Below are 19,784 nucleotides of genomic sequence, written 5' to 3'. Positions count from 1 at the left end.
ATTAGATAATATGGCTATTTGATTTTGTTTACAATGTGCACAAATATACATTTTATGTATGCATGCGTTTAACAAATTAGACAAATCGCTAATTACTAATCCCATCTAAATATGCATTTATGGCTTATTTATTCCTCGATTTGAAATCACATTTGATTTTATTTACAAACATTGCAATTAACATGTAATGAATCCAAACAACCGAATGGATGGACATGTAAAATACCATTCCCACAGTTCAGATCTCTTCAGCAACGAAGTTATCCACAGTCATTTGCCAACACTTGGCCAGTTGATTGTGTAACTCATCGCATCTATCAATGATTCCCATCGATTTCGAGCTAATTTCCACTTCCTCTTCGGCTGACACTTTTTCCCCCACCACCATCGCCACGTTACATTTCCCGTCTAAAGGGCTGACTGACTGACAGCTTGTTAGGAAAATACAAAACCCAGACGAAAAGAAACCTTGGGATGCATCTGACGATCCGATCCGATTCGAATCGAATCGCGGCGATCTGCCCACACGAAAGACACCCAAAACGCAAGAGACCAAGCCCCGAGTGATGATGATGATCAGCTGAACCCTTTTTATTGTTGTCTGCTGTTCTCCCACCCCTTCCACCCAATTTTCGATCTCCACCCACTCTGGCTTGCTACACAGGCAAAAAATGTTAGGTACTTCTGATAAAGTGAGTATCTTATGAATATACAAACACCATCTGTACTTAATTGGAAGCATCTTTCTTCCATAAATATTTATTTGGAAAGACTTAACCCTTTTTTTTCACTGTGTAAATTCACAAATCCGTAAAAGACTGTAGCATTTATTTGTCGCTTCGGCAAGCACAGAAATTGGATGAATTCGATGTCTGGGTTTAAGGAAAGTTCCGCATCAACAACATTGTTGCATTTTAACAAGCCATTTTCAAAAAAAAAAGAGGAAAAATCGACCCCACACATGGATCGTTAACGGTGCAACAACAGCTATAAAGGGGGAATATATCTATGGGATCACCGAGATCCGATCCGATCCGATCCGAACGAGGCGATTCCCAACTTGAAAACCTTGTAACTGGCTTAAAGATGTTGATCGGCTTATCGCCGTCGATCGTTTTGCATTCGAAATGAGATGCAATCCGCGGGTCTTAAAAGTATCTGTATATTTATATCGCTGTATCTGGGGTCTGTGAATCGTTGTATCTGCACATCCATCCGCGGCGACCGCCTGCGAAACGTTTTACACCCAATAAAGGCGTCAAGAGCGCCATAATAATTATCACAGACACAGGCCAACATTCCCATTCTCAGTTTTCCTTTTCGCCGGGCGACTATTAAAAGCCAACAAAAACAAAGACGACGGGGGCAAAAACGAAAGGAAAACGATGAAAAACCAAAGATGCAGCCCATAAAATAAGTATGGTAAATAAAACAACAGTTGCCGGCAAACAAAAAAAAAACAAAAAAAAACATCAAGAAATGTACACAAAAGAGTGACTAAGTGAAATATGAAAAGGGGGCGAAAGGAGTGTAGCTACTTGGGCTGAGATTTTCTTGGAATTAATTACACAGATGCAACATGTTTTGTGGCCGAAATTAGTAATGCTCTAGAAGATGCAATTAGCAAATACCTAAATACATTTATACTGGCACTTGATGTTAATACTTTTAATGTGGCATTTTATAATGACCAGAGAGAACACTTAAATGCCGTAATTGTTAGAAGCAGTACGTGCTATATATACAAAATATTGTAAAACCATCTAGGTTTTTGAGAAGTACAAAGAAGGTGATATAAGTTCTCAAGATTGTGGTGGGTGTTAAGTGACTTTCCGCCCCAAAAATCATTTACACCTCAAGCCAAAGGAGAATCAGAGAAAAAAGTATCTGACAAATGAGCAGATGCTGGGCACTAGGGTGTTGATTGGCATCTTCGGCTGCGGACTGCAGTTAGGCGGCCAATGCACTTTTCCTCACTTTTCCCTCCGCCCCGTTTTATATGAAGAGCACTTTCTTTCGTGTATTTGGCAAGTTGATTTCCATTTTCATTAGCTGCCTTTGGGCTTATTTATTTTGTTCCCTCTCCCTTTTGCCATTTGCATTTGCAATGAATGAACATTTTTGCGCAAGACACGCATGCAAAACGAGAGGCAAAAATGCAGCCCAGTTGGCCCGAAGAACTCACAACTTCTTGACAACCGGGAGACAAACGTGCAACAATAATTGGCACACGGCCAGATATTCCAAGTCCATTGATGAAAAGCGGCCACATCGGCTACAGATACAGATACCGATACAGATACATATGCAGATACACGCCACATGGATGCGCATATATAACGATATGCCAGATGAAGATACAGCAGATCTTAACCCAGCGCTTTCGATTTAATTTTAGCCACTTGAATTTCCGCCGTTCGCTCGTCGTGGATTTTATTTACTTTTTTTTTGTTGTTGCCGTATTTTTTTTACGACCTCAGTCCCAAGTCGACAACACAAAAATGTTTACAAAATAGAAATAAGAGCATAAAATATTTTGTCGACTTCCGCTCGTAATCACCAATTAGTAATGCCACACTGACAAATATGCCAAACCGAAAAACTTGGACAAACGGCAAACAGCCGGTGGATGATTGGATAAAATGCTGGCGGGAGGAATGGGATGATATATTATTTGTAATAAATTGCCGTCGCAGCCCAAAAAGACGCTGGAATCCTGCAAATGTCCCCAAAACTTGGGTCACACTTTCATCATTAGTCAGCCAACTACGGACTACTAAATTCAAATGAAATGCCCAGAATCTGCAAGATACATTTGTACACAGACACACACACAGCATGGATACAGATACAGATACAGACACTTTGCGCATTGTCAAATCTACCAAATCGAAGTGTATCCAATGGAACGCCATTCCCAGTGGAGCAATTCACGCTTGGCCGTTAAAATGTATCTGTATCTGTAGCAGCAACGCTCTGTTCCTTTGGCAGCGAAATGAAACCAGAAGAAATTAAATAAAAATAGCAAAATGGCCGAAAAGCCTTCGATAGGCCAAAAAGATGTTTATGCGTTAATACAGCTAAAATTAGCAAAGTGTTAAATGAATATGAATAAAATATTAATCGAAAACTCCTTGAAACTACTGTTTAAAAATTTTAAAAGGAAAAACTATACTTTTTGGATATTTTTCTTTGCCATTTCGCCTTAAAATCGCACGCATAAACATGGGGAAAATTCGGGAAAACTTTGGCATTTGGTTTTCCTTTGCATTTTCGCTCCATTTGTCTGCCTCTTTCGGGTTTCGCACTTCAATTGCTCCGCCCAGCCATCTTACACATTCGCAGTTTTACCCAGGCTGACCAATCAATCGATGTGTATTTTTCCCCCCAGTATTTTCCTTAGGTTTTCCCTTGATTTTTCGCGGGGCTTCTTCTTCGGCCGCCTCCTTTTCGACTCTCAATTCTACAAAAGAAAGATCAAAAGCGGCGAATAACCAACAAACAAATGAAAAAGAAAAAACGCCTGGGAAATGAGCTCAAGTGTTTGGTCTCCTCTTTGATTTCTCGAGTGGGTGTGGGTCGATGTGTGTGTGTGTGTTGGTGTTTGTGTGTGATTTTCCACCCCTCGGTGGAAATCGTGAAAAGTGCCCATACCGAATTGGCTCTTATATGGGATTTTAATGCGTCGCGTTCTAGTTTCAGTTTCACAGATTAATGAAGATTGTCTAATCGCATTGATTGATGTCTTTAGCGAAAAACTTTTCTTCGCGCGGTTTTCCAAGCGCCGCTGCACGCAAAAATCTTGTTAAGTCTTGTGTTTTTGCGGTTCGTTTGTTGTGGATTTTTTGGTTCAGTTTTTGGTTTTTCGGTTCTCAAAAAGCTGACTGCACCGCGATATAAATTAATGAAAAGCGCTTAAGCGTCTGTCTGGATTTTATATATGTATATGTGCGTACTAAAGGAAAGTTGCCCCGAAAAGTTCGATGTGCGGTTGGGATAATCTTTGCAACAACCGCAGAACGAGAAACAGACGGAAAACAGGGGCAATTCGGTTTTCGGCAACAAGAAGAAACACTCAATGGAAATTAAAGCAATTTCCTGTAGCAATTTGAAGATGCTAAATTAAAATACAAACGATGGCGCACAGAGCAAGGGGAGATGCTAAAATACTCTATACTCCATCTGCATGCCGCCATTTGGCAAATCCGGCAATCCGGCAGATACATAGATACAAATACACCAAACAAACACACACAAGTGTTCTACGACCGCCATTCATAGATATTTAATTAGCAGAGTGCCGGGCGTTAGAGAGAGATGGGCAAAAAGTGAACGAGAGAGACAGGCGGCTTGTAAATTGGCAATAATCTCAATGGGAATCTGTGCACTCGAAGAAAAATTCCAATTATTCCAAGCATGAATGCATTTAAAGTTGCATTGGACAAATGTTTATAAGATTTTCATATAACAACATTTTTAGATGTAAATCTTTGTAAAGTTTTAATGCAACTCCATATTCATTGGCAGATTTTTTTTACAGTGTATCGGTGCACAGAACAGCAACCGAACAGTGTCATCCGCAAAACCGAAAAACGTCAAGAGACGGCAGCGACAACAAAGTAAATGAAGATGAGCACTTCCTGCAACAAAAGCGACAACAACTGAGCTGAGGAAAATCGCAGGGAAATGCGGCGGGCGGGGAAAACTGAGGGAAATGCGGCTGCCGGGGCACACACGAAACATTTTTAATCGAGTGCAACGCCATGAATGAGCAGAAGTTGGTTCAGGAAAGCAGCTGAAGAGCCCATGAAGAACTCGCCCATTTGTTTGTGCATGTATGTATATGTATATGTGCGTGCAGCAGAGTTACAGATACTCGCGGTTTTTGTATCTTTTATACGAATGAGTTAAATGCTATGCTCGAGTTGAGTGAGTGATGCATCCCAGGGCGCATCCGTAAGATAAACAGGCCCAGCACGCAACGTTTAACTTTTCATTTGCAGCCCTTGCCGCATTCGCAAGTATCTATATCTTGTGTATATTGTATCCTGTATCTTGTGGGTGCCGCGACAAAGGTCACGGACATGCTCCGTTGCAGTGCCGAATGCCCCGTGCCCAAAAAACAAACAAACATGCGCTTAAATTGAACAAATCATTAAAAATATTTAACGTAGGAATGCGGCTGCATTCTGCGGGGCGGCACAAGATAAATATGGGCGAAATAATAAACAAACTGAATAATCTCAGCAATTACGGCATTTTACAAATATTTGTGCATGGATTTTGGGGCCAACAATGTGGCAAGACTTACACGTATTTGTGGCATTTTAAGATCATGGGTAATTTCTTCAAAATCACAAGCAAACAGATGGGAAACTTTCTAAATAATCATGAACTGATAAGGTTAATAACTGAAATACTATTGAAAAGAACTACGAAAGTTAATGAAATTAGTTTAAAATAACTAAATGAAAATATGGAAAAAGTAAACTTTAACTCGAGTTGGATATACTCATTATTAAGGAAGTCAGTTGGCCAATAATGAAGCAAATATTTGCACACCCAATAACTGAGAGCTACGAAAATAAAAGTCAAACTTGAGTCGGCGAAACTTTTGTGTCTTCTTGTTTCAGCCCAACTAAAATTCGGTATAAGCCAAGTTAAGAAAGCCGAAGATGCTTTGGTAAAACTTGAGAAGGGGGCTGGCTGGGTAAAGGGGGTATTTCATTTTTCGCCAAAATGGTGAATCAAGTCAAGAAAACCCTCAAATTTCCAAATGATTTAACTTGCCAGACACTTCAATCGGCTCAGACGCTCTCTCTTAAAAACTGCTGAAAGTGAAGCTACTTGAAATGAATGTGCGTGATGTGAGCTGCTTAACCCCGCAGCAGCATACCCTTTCCTTTAACCCTCTGTCGCCCAACTACTTATCCCATCAAAACGATTGAGATAGAAAATAAGACAGACATCGAGCGTAGGGTTTCGCTTTTTATCTGGCCTCAGAAAGGCAAAAAATACAAAAAATAAAGAAAAACAAACAAAACAATCTTACAAACTTGCTGGTGAAATGAGCTGAGAGGATAGGCGAAGCTTTGGAGATTTCTTCGCTATTCTACGTATCAATTTGGGCATTAAGCCCATATGCAATTGAAGCCAATTGAAGCTAATCATTTGCTACTTAAATACGGGAACAACAAAGCGCTGAACCCAAGAGCTCGAGACACGGCTGCAATAGATACAGATACATATCTGTGATCTAGAGTGCACAAAATGACAAAACAGACACAAACTGAGAGAAATTGCGACAAGTATCAGTTGTATCTTAGATATTAAATAAATTATAAATATATCTATGCTTGTATATTTATTTGTATCTCCACATTTATTTGATAGTGTTTTAAATCGCCAGGAAATCTTTTGCTCTTTTTACAACACACCAGCATTTTCTTTCTCTGCATCTCAATGACTAGATAGGTAGTCTAGACTCCATTGGTAGATATGGTGAGTGAAATAGGGGTTACCAAGTGGACATAACTCACTTCGAAAACCTCAACGAAACATTCCACAGCATGCTGAAGTTATGGAAGTGATCTCATCTTTATAAGGGTGAGAGTTATAGGGGAACACAATGATCTAGTTAATAGCCTAGTTAATATATTGCTGTAATGAATTCCATTTAATTAAATTGAGTAGCTCAGCCGCTAACACATAAGGTGCAGTTAAACTTATGGATTTAGCCAGAATCAATCTCGGTAGAAGCAGCTCTCGAAATGTTACCAACCGCCTTGAAAATTCTGTGAGCTGCATTTATTGCAGCCAAGGCATTTTGCTCGCGCTCACAAGTTTTTTCAGCTTTATGAAATATTGTTCAGCGGCAAAATCTCATCGCCTGGCGAAATGCATTCCTTGCTGAGGGTTGAGTGTGGGTGGTTGGTTAGCTTTCTGGGGCGATGGGTGGTGGGCGTTGGGCTTTTCCTTGGATTTCCAAAGGGGGGGAGGGGTGTAACCCACTCCGGATGCAACACCAGTTGGATCTCATACTATATAGCCGCTACAGTTGGCTGCCAAATTGAGACTCACATTGGCACGCGTCCGCATTGTATTTGACCTCGTTTTCGCCTAAGCTATGGTGCCATAAAGCCCGCAATTTCTGGCAAGCAAACAAGTTCTGATGGAAGGAGCTGGGCATCAGCATTAAATTATATTTTATGCGCAAATTATTTAAGTTGAACACAAGTTGGCCAAAAATAGGAGCATTAAGAAGAATTTATATATATGTACATTCGAAATTCGGTGGCTCATTATTTGAGTTGCATTTCTCTGGCGCTCGGCTTCTTTTTCTATTTTTTTTCTTATCTTTTTTTTTTTTTCTTGGCTGATGGCCATGGCAAACAAAGCCATTAACTGGGCGGAAAAAGGGGGCGGGAAAATGGGTTTGGCAATTGACTCTTTAGCTTTTGATTTCGACCATCGGAAAATGCATTGATGCGTTGCATTTTCTATTCCTTCCTCATCTTCCGCTTTTTGTTTTAGTTTTTTTCTTTATTTTTTTTTTTTGGTAATTTCTGTCCTTTTTTTCTTTGTTTTTCGGCTGGAATTTGTTTTTTTTTTTTCATGCGAAAAGTTTTCAATTGCTCTGGCGTCACTTTTTGATTGCTTTGATGTGTTTTTCTCGCACATTTCCCCAGCCTCAATTCATGACAAAAGTTTTTCGGCGCAGCGACAGGGAGATTGGGCTACTATATACATATATATGTATTATATATATATATATATATATAGATAGATGGAGCTAAGCAAAGTTTGCCGTGGAAGGATAAGTCCTGCGGACAGACAAAAGCTGAGAACTTTCGCTTTGATTTTCAAATATCTTCTCCGGCTGCATTTTCCTCATTTTCCCGTACTTTTCTCCATTTTTTTTTTCTTTATTTTGGGTTTTGCATTTGCGGCGCCTTGCCACTACTGTGTGTGTGTGTGTTATCCTTGGCCTGACAGAAAAATGAAAGTTTAATGCGTTTGCCAAATACAATTTTCACAATTTTTTTTTCTTGCACACGCACACACACAATACATATTTTTTTCTTAGTTGAATTTAGTTTGGAAATTGAGTTTTCCCATTCGCGCGCTCGCTTCCTCTATCTCATTCTATATAAATATACTATATATATATATTTATATAAATATATATTTCAATATATGTATGTGCACTGTGTTGGCCGGAAAATGTGTGCGTCTGTGCGGAAATTGCATTTTTCACCCTTTTTCCATTCTGCCTTACTTTTTCTTGTAATGCGATTTTTTCCCTTTTCGAATTTTACTTGATTTTTTTTTTGTAAACTTTTTTTTAGCGCATTATCCAAGGGCGCAAAAGGGAGGCCAGTGCAAGTTTAAATGGTTTAAAGTGCTTATAATGCAAATATTAAAAGAACCAAGGGGATGGGGCGAAAGTTAAGCGAAGAGCAATATAAAAGTTCAAATCGCAAAGGGTTCAAAAGTATCTTCCTGGGCAATAAAAGAACACTTAATGCCGTCTTGCCGCTTGATGATTTATTCAGCATAAAACAAATTTCACAGTCGATTGATACATAAATAGATGGCAAGAATTTAGATTTTAAAGTGTATCTTTAATATTTTTAGCCTGATTTTATTGAAAACGCTTAAGCTTTTAATTATTCCTAAGCGTTTTAAAATGAAGATCTATTCCTTTATCAAGCTCAATTTATTCAACTCATTGCCTACACACTATATCTTCTAAAAATATTTTTGTTTACTTTGTCCCAGGGTTTTTGTTCATTATTTCTTTTGTTTATCCGCTTTCCAATGCCATTTCCTCGACATAATCCCCAAATTGATTTGCATAGACGCTCAATCAATTTTAATCAATCTGCCCTGTGGGGAATCCCCCACCACATTCCACCCCATTTTAATGCTCAGCTAATTCCTTAATTCATTCCTGCCTGCACCTCCCCAAATAAAACCCTATATATATTGACCGATACAAATTACGATTTCGTTTAGTTTTTAATTGAACATTTTTCCTCGAGCACGAAGGACTAACTCACGTGGCTATTACGGCGAAAATATCCGAAAACAAAACAAAACAAACAGACACAGAAACTGAAACGAGGGAGTACATTTTAATCTACAAATTGAATTTCCCTACAGCAGGACGAAAAAGAAATGGAAGGTCCTTTTAATTGCCGGCCGAAATGTTTACATTGGCGGTACCGGGTTGATTCCAAAGTCCCTTGGGCACCACGAATTTGTTGGCTGTCAAATAAAACAAGACGCATCAAATTATTTCAAATTTATCGCGACAAAGGTGTCCTGCAGAATCCTTGTGTGCATTTGTGTGTGTGTGTGTGTGTAGAACTATATATCCTGTCTTTTCTGGCAGCTGGTCGCGATGCCAACGAGCGATTTTCATCCCTGCAAATCGTGTAAATAGAAAATAATCCACCCCGGTGCCCAACCAAAGCCAGGCACAAAAAGTATTGAAAATGTTGTCACAGCCCATCCGTATCTGGATAATCAACGAATCTGGGCGATTCAGGTAGATAGAGCGGGTGGGGGGCACATATTTAGCCACAGATTCGTACCGCAAAATGACAGGCCAACGACAATTAATGGCCATCCCAAAAGAACAGCTCGAACCGTAAATGTATCTAACACACAAAATGATATTTTGACACGCAGCAGCGGGCCAAACTTGCAATTAACCGAACCCAAAAGTGGAAAAAAAGAAACGAGGAAAACTAGGGAAAAAAATAAGTAAAGAACCATAGATTGTGTATATCTTGGCTTTTGTGCAATTGTGGGTTAATGGCACTTTAAACTGCGCTCCACACCGAAAACCGCACAGGAAGTGGACGAGAGTAGAGTATCTTGTGGATACGTTCTGTCTTTGATTCATATTTGGCACGCAATAATGCAATCACGAACTGAGAAGACGAGAACTTACAGATACAATCTGAAGAGATCTTTTCAGAGGCAACTTAAATCTTAGAATTGTTAGGTTTTATCTTACGTAAAATAAGCACTACGCTTTAAAATATATGAAAATATATTACATTTAGTTACTATTTCCAGTAACCAGAGTAAAACCAGATAAAATCGTATCTCACAGATACGAGTTTTGAGGCCCCTTGAAAAGGCGATTGCTCTGGCTAATATATGACTCAGAAGAGGGCGTTGTGGGCGTGGCCATTATAAATCATCACGAATGTTGCAGAAATTAACGAAACGCGGAGAGCTTAAAATGCAATTTAGTCGATGCAATTAAGCGGCGACCATGACTCAGACAAGGGCCATACATAAAACCCTCTTCCATTGCGCCTTTTTTTTTGGCCACGCCCTGTTCGCGCCATGGGTGAGGTGGGCGGTGGGTTTTGAAAGAACCACGCCAAAAGAATACAAAAGCGTCGACTGATTTTTATCAACTAACCAAGCGTAACGCAGACAAACACTTCCTAAATCACTTGAGTGCTCGAACGGAGCTCCTCGCTCTTGTCTATTTTATTTTATTTTATTTGGGAACAACCCCCAGAAGGCAACGCTTCCTGTGCCACATAAAACATAAATTATTTAATTTTTCCCTCTTACTTTGGGGAACTGTATCTTTTTTTTTGTTTTGTGTCTGCTCGTTGGGGGCTGCTTATCGGAATTTTCGATGGCGACGGCGGCGGCGCTTAGAATTCGAAAATTATGAAACACTTCGGTTTGGTTTGGTTAGGTTCCTTGCTCCTTGCTTATATGTATAAATATATATAAATATATGAGAATTTTCGTTGCCCTCGCCAGCTATCATTTACTTCATTAATTTCTTTATATTTATTTGGCTTTGTTGGCTTTTTTCGGTGCTTTCTTTCTGCACTCGAATTTCATTGGGTTTAATGCGTAGAGTATCGAATTCTTGGCGAATTCAGCTGCGGGCATCAACACAACTGGAATCGGGTTCTAATCAAAAGATCTCGCACAAAAGGTTTCGGTAATACGATCCGCGTAGGGATCCCCCAACACAGCGAGAAAAAATCGTCATTAATTAAATCTATTATTACTACTTTGGCAAAAAGAAAAGAGCAAACACTATTTAATGGGTGAAAGAGAAGAAGAATATCTTATATTAAAACCAAAACAACTATTTCAATTAAATAATATAAACCTTTTGTTACTCTGTTCCCTTTTGAATTGGAATCTAAAGTGTTCATAAATGCTTGTATCTTGATATGATTTAACGGATTAATTACCATGTTTTATTACGTTGAATGGTTTCATTTCAGCTTTGAATCAGTTTTATGTTTTCGAAACCTAACAAAAACTTTATATTTAAAACAAACTGAAATTCCTGAAGGAATATATCTTAATGCAATAAAACTTCAGCATTCGTTTCTGAAATCTTTATAAAAAGCCATGACTGCGTGTTTGATTTATAAACATTCAATACCTAATGCCAGCCTCAATTTCAACCCATCTTCATTTCGGCGATCCTCTTTTTTCCGGCAGATTTTTCCCATCCAAGTCCCCGCACACAATTCAATCAAACTTTGGTGGGGCCAAACTTTATGACACCCCAAGTTTTTGGGAGGAAATGAAAAACTCGCGGCGTATGAAGAAGGCTAAAAGGAAGAAGTCAAACGTTTTGCATGGGAAATGGGCGAAAAGTCGGTAGAAAGTACGTCTAAAAGAGGCGTATACATACATATATATACGTTTTATATATGTATTTTTAGGGGAGTAGGTGGCAGCGACAGGAATAATAAATATTCAGTTTAAGTAAATGGGCTTTTATCGCGCATCTCTGGGGTGCCATAATTTGCCATTTTTGCCAGCCTGTCTGCCTGCTTTCTATTTTCTGCCCCTGTTTTCCCAGCTTTTCCTTACATTTTCCCTTAGTTTTTTTTTCTTTCGCTGTTTTTTTTTTTTTTTTTTGCCTGTAATTGATTCAACAAAACGACGCAAAGGTGCAAAAGGGAAACCAAAAGCGAAAACTTGGCGACGAGGCAACAACAATTATACGCATAATATATTTTCAGTCATAAATATGCAATGGTATACTTATGTATGTACGTATATACGTAAACAAACACGCGTGTACGTTGCAAAATAAAAATTATCAAAACCAAAGTCACGCTCAGAGCTTCAAACCTAACAAAAAAAAAAGAAAAAACATTGCCCATAAAATGTGAAAAATTTGGCCAGGCATATTTTGTTTCAGCTTCTTCGTTTTTTTTTATTTTCCTGGCACCGGGGGAAAGGCAAATCACTTCAGCGTAGAAGGAGGCAACAATTTAGCTCATTTATTTTTATACATTTTAAGAAACAATAAACCAACGGGCCATAAAACACAAGCCACCAAAGGAAAATGATTTAAGGCGCACGAGAATTATTTCCTTGGAAAAGTTCAACAAAATAATTGCAACGTTTTGTTGGATTTCGTTTTTTCCGCCGGTGATTTATACTACCAAGTGCGTTTTCATGGCCCTGGCAGTGTTGTTAAGCGGCCAATTTTGCGGCAAAGTAATGTTTCTTCTTCGCAAATATTGTAAAGTTACATATATTTTCAAATATTAGTTATCAAAACTATTTGAAATGATATCTTGACACTATACCATTTCTTTTAGCTAGTGCACTTTTCCAGCCAGTGTTGTACTGTGCTGACTGTCAATTCAGCTAGCTATATGCAACTGGAATTGAATTAAGCCTGCTTTGGCCATCCAATTAGTTGGCCCCGTTTTTAAAGCCGAGCGGACAGGGAATTTGTCGAGCGGCGGCGGCAGCCCTAGTTAAGTAGTGGCATTAGTGGAAGTTTGGCAACTCTGGAAAATGCAACGCTGTCATTTAATGAGTTTTCCGCGCACTATTTTGTGCAGCAAAAGCTTTTTCTTGTCAGCCTTTAAATCCGCTGCAAATATATATATGTAGGTATGTAGATATATATTTATTTGGCTCTAGATTTTTCGCGACAGGATGCTGAGCTGGGAATGTGAAACTTGAAATTTAATTATGCCGCCTGCGTTTCTCTTCGGTTTGTTTTTACTGCGAGCTCCTGCCAGCGATTTGCCTGCAACGTCTTGAGAAGCAGGCGAAAAACACACAGCAGCCACAGCCACTTGACTTCTCGAGTGGCACTTTTCCACCAGCATTTTCCCACACCGCCGACATTGCCCCACTCGCACTCGAAATGCTTAAATGCTAAACACGCCTGGCAAATTAGCTCCTTGTTCGCCCTTTTTCCTCAACAGGTTCGCCACGTAAAAGTCTCCTTATCCTTTCTCGCCTGCCACTCTTTACGTTTGCCAATCCAAAATACACACTGGCTTATCAAATTTCCAAACTTTCAATTGCACTTCACAGCTCGAGCTGATATTATTACTCGATTTGATTACATTTTGATTTGATTTCGATCTAGAATTTCGTTTAATTGGTCTCCGGGAAAAGCAATTTCGATTTTGGTGTCGCTGCTCTGTCTTCGGAAGATTTACGATTTACGATTGCACCCTTTATCACCATTCAACACCAATGCCCTACCATTTTCCACACGCTCCAATTCATTTGGAAGCGATTTGTGTGGATTTATGGTTTGTTTGTCTCATTGGCAACTTGCTGCATAAATTTCCAATAATTATGGAAAATAAATCCAGCTCTCTCCGTCGTTTCCTTAGACGTTCCTGTAGTGTTGTGTAAATGCAAAATCAACAAGAACATCGCGAAATCATTCAAGTATTTTCCATCTTTCGTCTTTCCAAGGCAAAGCAGCCAACCAGTTGTGCTGATTCACACAGGTAAAAATATAGAAAAATGTAGAGAAATGTATAAAAAAAAACAATATTCGGGCGAGAGGTGTGAAAACGGTTTTGGAGGCGACTCGAGAGGATGGAGCACACCTCGAGTGTTTGGAAAATAAACGATGTTGTCTATGACAAGGCATGACGGTAATGACCAAACCAGCCAACGCCGCTGGACCAAAGATTCTACTCCTTCTTGGCCAAACCAAACCGAACCGAAACAGCCTTCTTTTCTTTGGCTACATCTGCTGCTTTTTTAGCCGCGTCATTGTTGCCAAGCTCCTCGGCAGCTTTGTTTTTGATTTACTTATACAAGAAACACTGAGACAAAAACATAAATAATTTATTGCTAACCTAACAATTGAGAAGTTCGATTGCCTAGTGGATAGTATAGAATTTATAGACTATGTAATGATTACTTTTACCAACGGAGTTGCCAATAAAATATAGAATACGATTCGATTCTATGATTAAAATTTGATTAAAATGTTCCGCTTAATAGTCTCGTATTCGATTGCATAAGGACTTTTGACAGTTTCTTTAGTTTATGACCCTATTTTTGGGCAGTGCAATTTGCACATATTTTTGCAGGCATATTTTTGTTTTGGGAATTTTTCAATTCAAGGTTTTGGCCCGGTGTGCTTCACACCTTCAACTAAGTAAAATGAAATACGAAAAAAAAGGAAACCTCCCCGCCTTCCGTGTTTTTCTCCGTGTTTCCTCTTCCTTGGGTTTTTGTGCAGCATCATGGTCTTAGGGCCCGTTTTTCTGGGTTCCAGAGATCCCGAGTTCCACAGTTTCAGAATTTATCCGAGAGGCTGCTGACTGAGGCTGCCTGCCTGCCTGCCTGCTATCAATGGCAAAACCTTTTTGGATTGTTATTTTTGCTGTCTGCACTTGTGCGAGGAGCCGGAGAATCGGGCTGACTGGCATCATAAATCATCTCAAGTGGCTGCCGCCGCAGCAAGCCCTCAAAATCCAGCTATTTCGGTTCCCTTGTATCCATAACTATAACAATTTGCAACGAACAGATACACAGGGCCGTACATACACTCATGCCGCGTACTGTCTGTCTGTCAGTCAACACATTTGACATATTCGCTGCACTAATTTGCGCACTTGAGTAAAATTATACTGTCGCCAGCTGGAGATGCAGATACTTGTACTTATGTTTTGAATACAATATCAATTTGTGCGCTCGATTTTCTATGGCTTAATCAGGGAGTAGATGTAACTAATGCAGAAGGTTAATCGCCTTAATTATCTGCCACTTACATCTAAAGAGTTTAAGGCAACATAAGATGCAATTGGATTATTTACAAGAAAATGTAAATCATTTAATCAGCTCGCACGGTAAGATATATCAGGTAAATTAGTATTTATAAAGTTAAGTAAGCAAAAATGGTCTTTATGGGTGATAATAATGTGTACACTTTTCGATTCGAGCGTTTTAAATTATCATAAATATCTAGAAATATAATTTCTTTATTGAATCTAAGACTGAGTAAAAAATATTCTGCGGCACTTTATTGAGTGTTCTCTTTCATCTGGAGATACAAATACATCTGGTGTGCCTCAGATACAATTTCAAATTCTAAAGGAGCCCTTTCTCAGCGTTTAATCCGGGCACAGGTAGCTCGAGATACTTGGCTGCATCCATGAGATACATTTTCCTTTCCGTGGCGTTAAACTGACAACAGCTGTGCGGCACATTTGCGAAACGATAAAGGAGCAGAGAAAGAGAAGAACTGATAAAGATGCGGGGGTGTAAGAGCAGGATTTTGGATTTCTGCACTTTTCAAGCAGGTTATATACCCTATATAGCATAAGCTGTAAGCGACCTTCTCCCGATTTTATTGCCCCAGAAAAGCGGCAACGGCGCATCAAGACAAAAAGAAACAGAAAATAAAACAGCTGTTGGAATTCCTAGGGATTTGTGTATCATTTTCGGGAAACCTGAGAAGATCACGATTGAAATTGATATTTCAAATTGGTTAAGAACGATCTTAAAACTTACGAGAATTTTGGAGAAGCTTCTTCTAACGCATGTCCAGTATGTAAAAACATTTTTTTATCCTTTTGAATGCTATTAAAACAACCTATTCTTCAAACTTCCTTCACTGATTTCTTTCCACAACAATTTTCCATATTCCCGATGCAAAAAGTAAATAGTTTTTCATTTGTCTACTTGTATCTTAGGGAAATTTGCCTTCAAACGTTACGAACTGTTTATTGCAGCAAAAATCAAGCCTTTTTAACCCTTTCCTTCCTAATTTTTAATTTATGGGCCACAAATATGACATTCAATTAAGCTTAATATTAAGAAAACTTCAGCTGATTGAGTCGATTGTTTTCGGACTCTTTCAACAATTTGCTTAATTGCAAAACACCACGACTCACTTCACCATATAAATGGCAGAAGAAAAGGGGTAAAATAAGGGGCTGCCAGGGAACTATTCTTCGTACTCAAGATCGGCGGGGTATATAGACTCTATATGCCTATAAATCCATTCGCTGATTGCCGACGGCATTGATTTATGGCCACAAGCGGCGAAGATCGCGGATGCCAGCGATGGCCAAAGATACAAAGATATTAAGATACATTTTGAGAACACATGGCGGAGTTGTAGAAAAAATAGGAAAAAATACACATGAGCCATGGCAATAACCATTTGCGTTTGTCCATTAAACATATGTGCAAAAAAAAAATAATAAATAAAAACGGCAAAAACGTCAAACTGTAAGGCATTGGAAAATAAACAAACCGGCGCACAAATTGAGCAACATTTTCGAGCCGAAGAAAAAACATTAAACACCAAGCACAAGAACTAATGAATATAAATTATTAACTATGTTGGCACTTTGGCTAATGTTTTCTTGTTTTTTTTTTTTTTTGTTTCTTGCTGCAAGTAGTTCCGCCATCAAAAAGTCTGGCACTTTTACACAAAATGTGTTTAAAGGATGTCAAAGTGTTTCAAGTTGTCAAAATATGGGTTTACTGTTAGTTAATGGTTATTTGTTTGCTAATTTGGGTTTACAGTTGCTGTCGTATTAAAAAATATTTTTTATTCTGTGGCAGTTTACTAACGCTATTAATTCTACTATGTATCTTTTAGTCAACAATGTATATTACGTTGGATTTTATTTATCTGAAGCATTATTAATTGAATATTTTGGAATGAAGGCTAAAAATTATTCCACTTGCTAATTTTTAAAATTTTTAAATCTCAGATATTTACATTTGTAATATTATTTGTTTAGTTTTAACATTTGTTCTACTAAGTGGTTTTTCTTTTATATTCAATAGACTCAAAAGATAGGAAATTTGTAGAAAATCTCATTTACTTCATTTACAACATTGTTTAGTTATCCTTGTAAAATTGAATTGCATTTTATTAAGAGTACTTCTTTCAAAATATTAGTTACAATCTCTAATTTGTTTAGCTGTTAAAGTTGGTCAACAATTATAAACTAGGAAAAGTGCACTTCTGTTGTTTCTAGAAATACAACGTGAAATCGATTTCATAAATATTAAATTGCATATCGCATGTTTTCATTGTGTAGTGTTGTCCAGTGATTACACTGGTTATTTATTATTCCTATGTTTTCCCCATAACGTATAGAATGTTTTTTCATGTTTTTGCACGCTTTCCCTATCCTCGCGCTTCTTCTCTTTTCGTTTGCATTTGCATTTTTGGCAATTTGCAGAAATAACAAAAGCGAATGGCGGACTGAAAAAGGATGGGCCGAGAAAACACCGTTAGAATAATAGTAAAGCGTAACATTGCACAAAGTTGTTGTTGATGATTATGATATGATTATTTCACAGTTTGCGACATTTTTTTTTTGGGCCAAGGAAAAAGGAAATGTTTTTGCATTTCTTTTTTTCCCTTTTGTTTATAAGAGGTGACCTACATTTTGTTGTTGTTTTTTCCAAAGTAATTGCAAATGCACTTGCAATCCAGTTGTTGTTTTTCTATCTCGTGCGCTTTTGGCTTTTCTATATGCTTTTCGTTTTTTATCCAAATAAAGATGCTGCTCTCAGTGATTGTAATCCGTTTCACATTGATGTTTTGTTTCAAGAAACTTGCATTTTCTCAGTGGTTTTGTTGTGTTTTGCGTTTTATTTGTGTTTTTCGTTATCTTCTTTCGTATTTGTTGACTTTTACACTTTAGCACTTGAAAAAAAAGAGGACGACACAAAAAACAAGAATTGATTAAAACCAAATTCGAACGGGACATAAAATCGAAAATATGGAGAAATTAAAAGGGGCAGTAACAAATTGAAAGCAACAACAAATGTTCCGCAAAAACACACAGGCTCACGCACACGTACACAAACACGGGGGACGCCGTTACACACACGTGTGCGAGCGAGAGGCAGTAATGATTTGTACGCGCTTACACGGAGCCGCATAAAAAAAAACACAAACACCCGAAGAGTAGCGGTAAACGGCCGCGAAAGAACCGTTCGAGTTGGAGCTGAGTCGGCGAATACGACGACTGAAATCGCACTGTTTCCGGTTTCCGTCGCTTGCATTTGCCTAAGTGTGGCCAGTCCGAAAACGCCGAGGTTTGTGCTCTCTCGCTGGCGTTGTATTTTTGCTGGCGGCCCAAAACGGTCACTCTCCGCTCTTACGACGCCGCTCTTTGGCTCTCACGCGCGACGAATGTTGTGATAAAACGCAGGATGCAATCGTGGAGCGTGTGGTAGGGAAAGGGACAGCGCGATATGGCTGATAGCGTTGCGTTTTATGCGAGAGAAATTGAGAGAGTGTTTGGCTCTCTCTTGCTTAACAGTCTGTTGGTAAACATTGGTGGGCATTAACATGGGTAAACAGGATTCCACTTAACATTCTGTTAGCCGCCACAGGTTTCTGTTGTTCCCTTGCACTTTGTTATTGTTGTTATTAACTGTTATTAATTTAACTATTAAATTTTGTTTCTCGAACAGCTGTTTCATGTTCTTATTTATTAAGTAAATTTAAATTTAAAAGCAATATAAGAACGACAACTTCCAAGAGTTGACCAACCGTAAAAGTCATTCATTCTATTCAATTTTACGTTTTATTTATTCATGCACTGTAGTATTAACTTATGTTTATATTTCTCGGCTCTAATAAAAGTCCAGTTGCAATATTATTTTTGTTAATATTAACAATTTTAAGCTTTCAGCCAATTCAAGGAGTTTCTTATACATTATCTGTAGTAAATTTATGCCCTTTGCTCGCTTTATGTTTTATGTAACTATTTACTTTACTCTTACAACTATTCCTGACTCTCTTTTGTCGCGCTAGATTTACTCTTTCCTTGTTCTCTTGCTTATCCTTTTTGTATAACAGTTATACGCGTTACTCTTATAACAGCATCCAAAAATAGGTTGCTAACTTGGCTATTTTTCGGAAACAACTTGTTGATGGATTTGCATTTTTATCGCATTTTTTTGGCTTTGCCATAATGTTTTGGTTTTTATCATAATATCTTAATATTTTGGTTTCTCGTATTTTGCATTTTTAAGCTCTGTGTGATTTTTGATGCCTGTGCGCATGCAAAGATTAATTACACCAAATTAAAAGAGGTGTGTTATAAATGACTATTGTAACGTGACACTTGGACTTGGAAATACAACGAATATTCGGAGAACAGTTACAACATTTCTCACAGCCAAGAAACAAGAAAAAAACGAAACAAAAACAATAATAATAAGGTCAATCAACGGACTCAGCGGGCGGCGACTGCGCTGCTGGCGTCGCTGTCAACAGCTGTCGCGCATGCGCGTAAAAACGAAAGAGACAGCAGCAGAAAGAGAGGTGGTGAAATGTACAGTGCACTGCGAAAAATTATGCAGTCATTTATACAATCACCATGCTACCAGTGAAACTGCATGTCTCTCTAATTATCAAAACTAATTTTTTTGGTATATTCAAAATTTTCAATCTCAAAAATGCTCGAAATGAATCCATTTCTTTCAGTGCACCAGCAGCAGATTAATTGCATAGT

General features: G+C 38.4%; 1 protein-coding gene across 3 annotated transcripts in view; it reads right to left on the bottom strand.

The window, feature by feature from the left end:
* The window catches only part of LOC6620202 (teneurin-a), a 195,902-nt gene that overhangs the window by 109,488 nt on the left and 66,630 nt on the right, over window positions 1-19,784 (bottom strand). Inside the window, exons 1-2 of one of the 3 annotated variants that reach the window (XM_032726422.1) lie at window positions 18,103-18,281; window positions 17,700-17,962 (exon numbers count right to left, since the gene is read on the bottom strand). The exons of 1 other annotated variant lie outside the window; for it this stretch is intronic. The gene's annotated coding sequence lies outside the window, so the exon portion shown is untranslated. Of the gene's footprint in view, window positions 1-17,699; window positions 18,282-19,784 lie in introns of those variants that run through there. One more of the 3 variants, XM_032726423.1, reaches the window with a different exon arrangement.

Source organism: Drosophila sechellia, chromosome X (assembly GCF_004382195.2).
Source record: "Drosophila sechellia strain sech25 chromosome X, ASM438219v1, whole genome shotgun sequence".
NCBI classification, from domain to species: Eukaryota; Metazoa; Arthropoda; class Insecta; order Diptera; family Drosophilidae; genus Drosophila; species Drosophila sechellia.
This window is presented reverse-complemented; position numbering and strand designations above follow the sequence as displayed.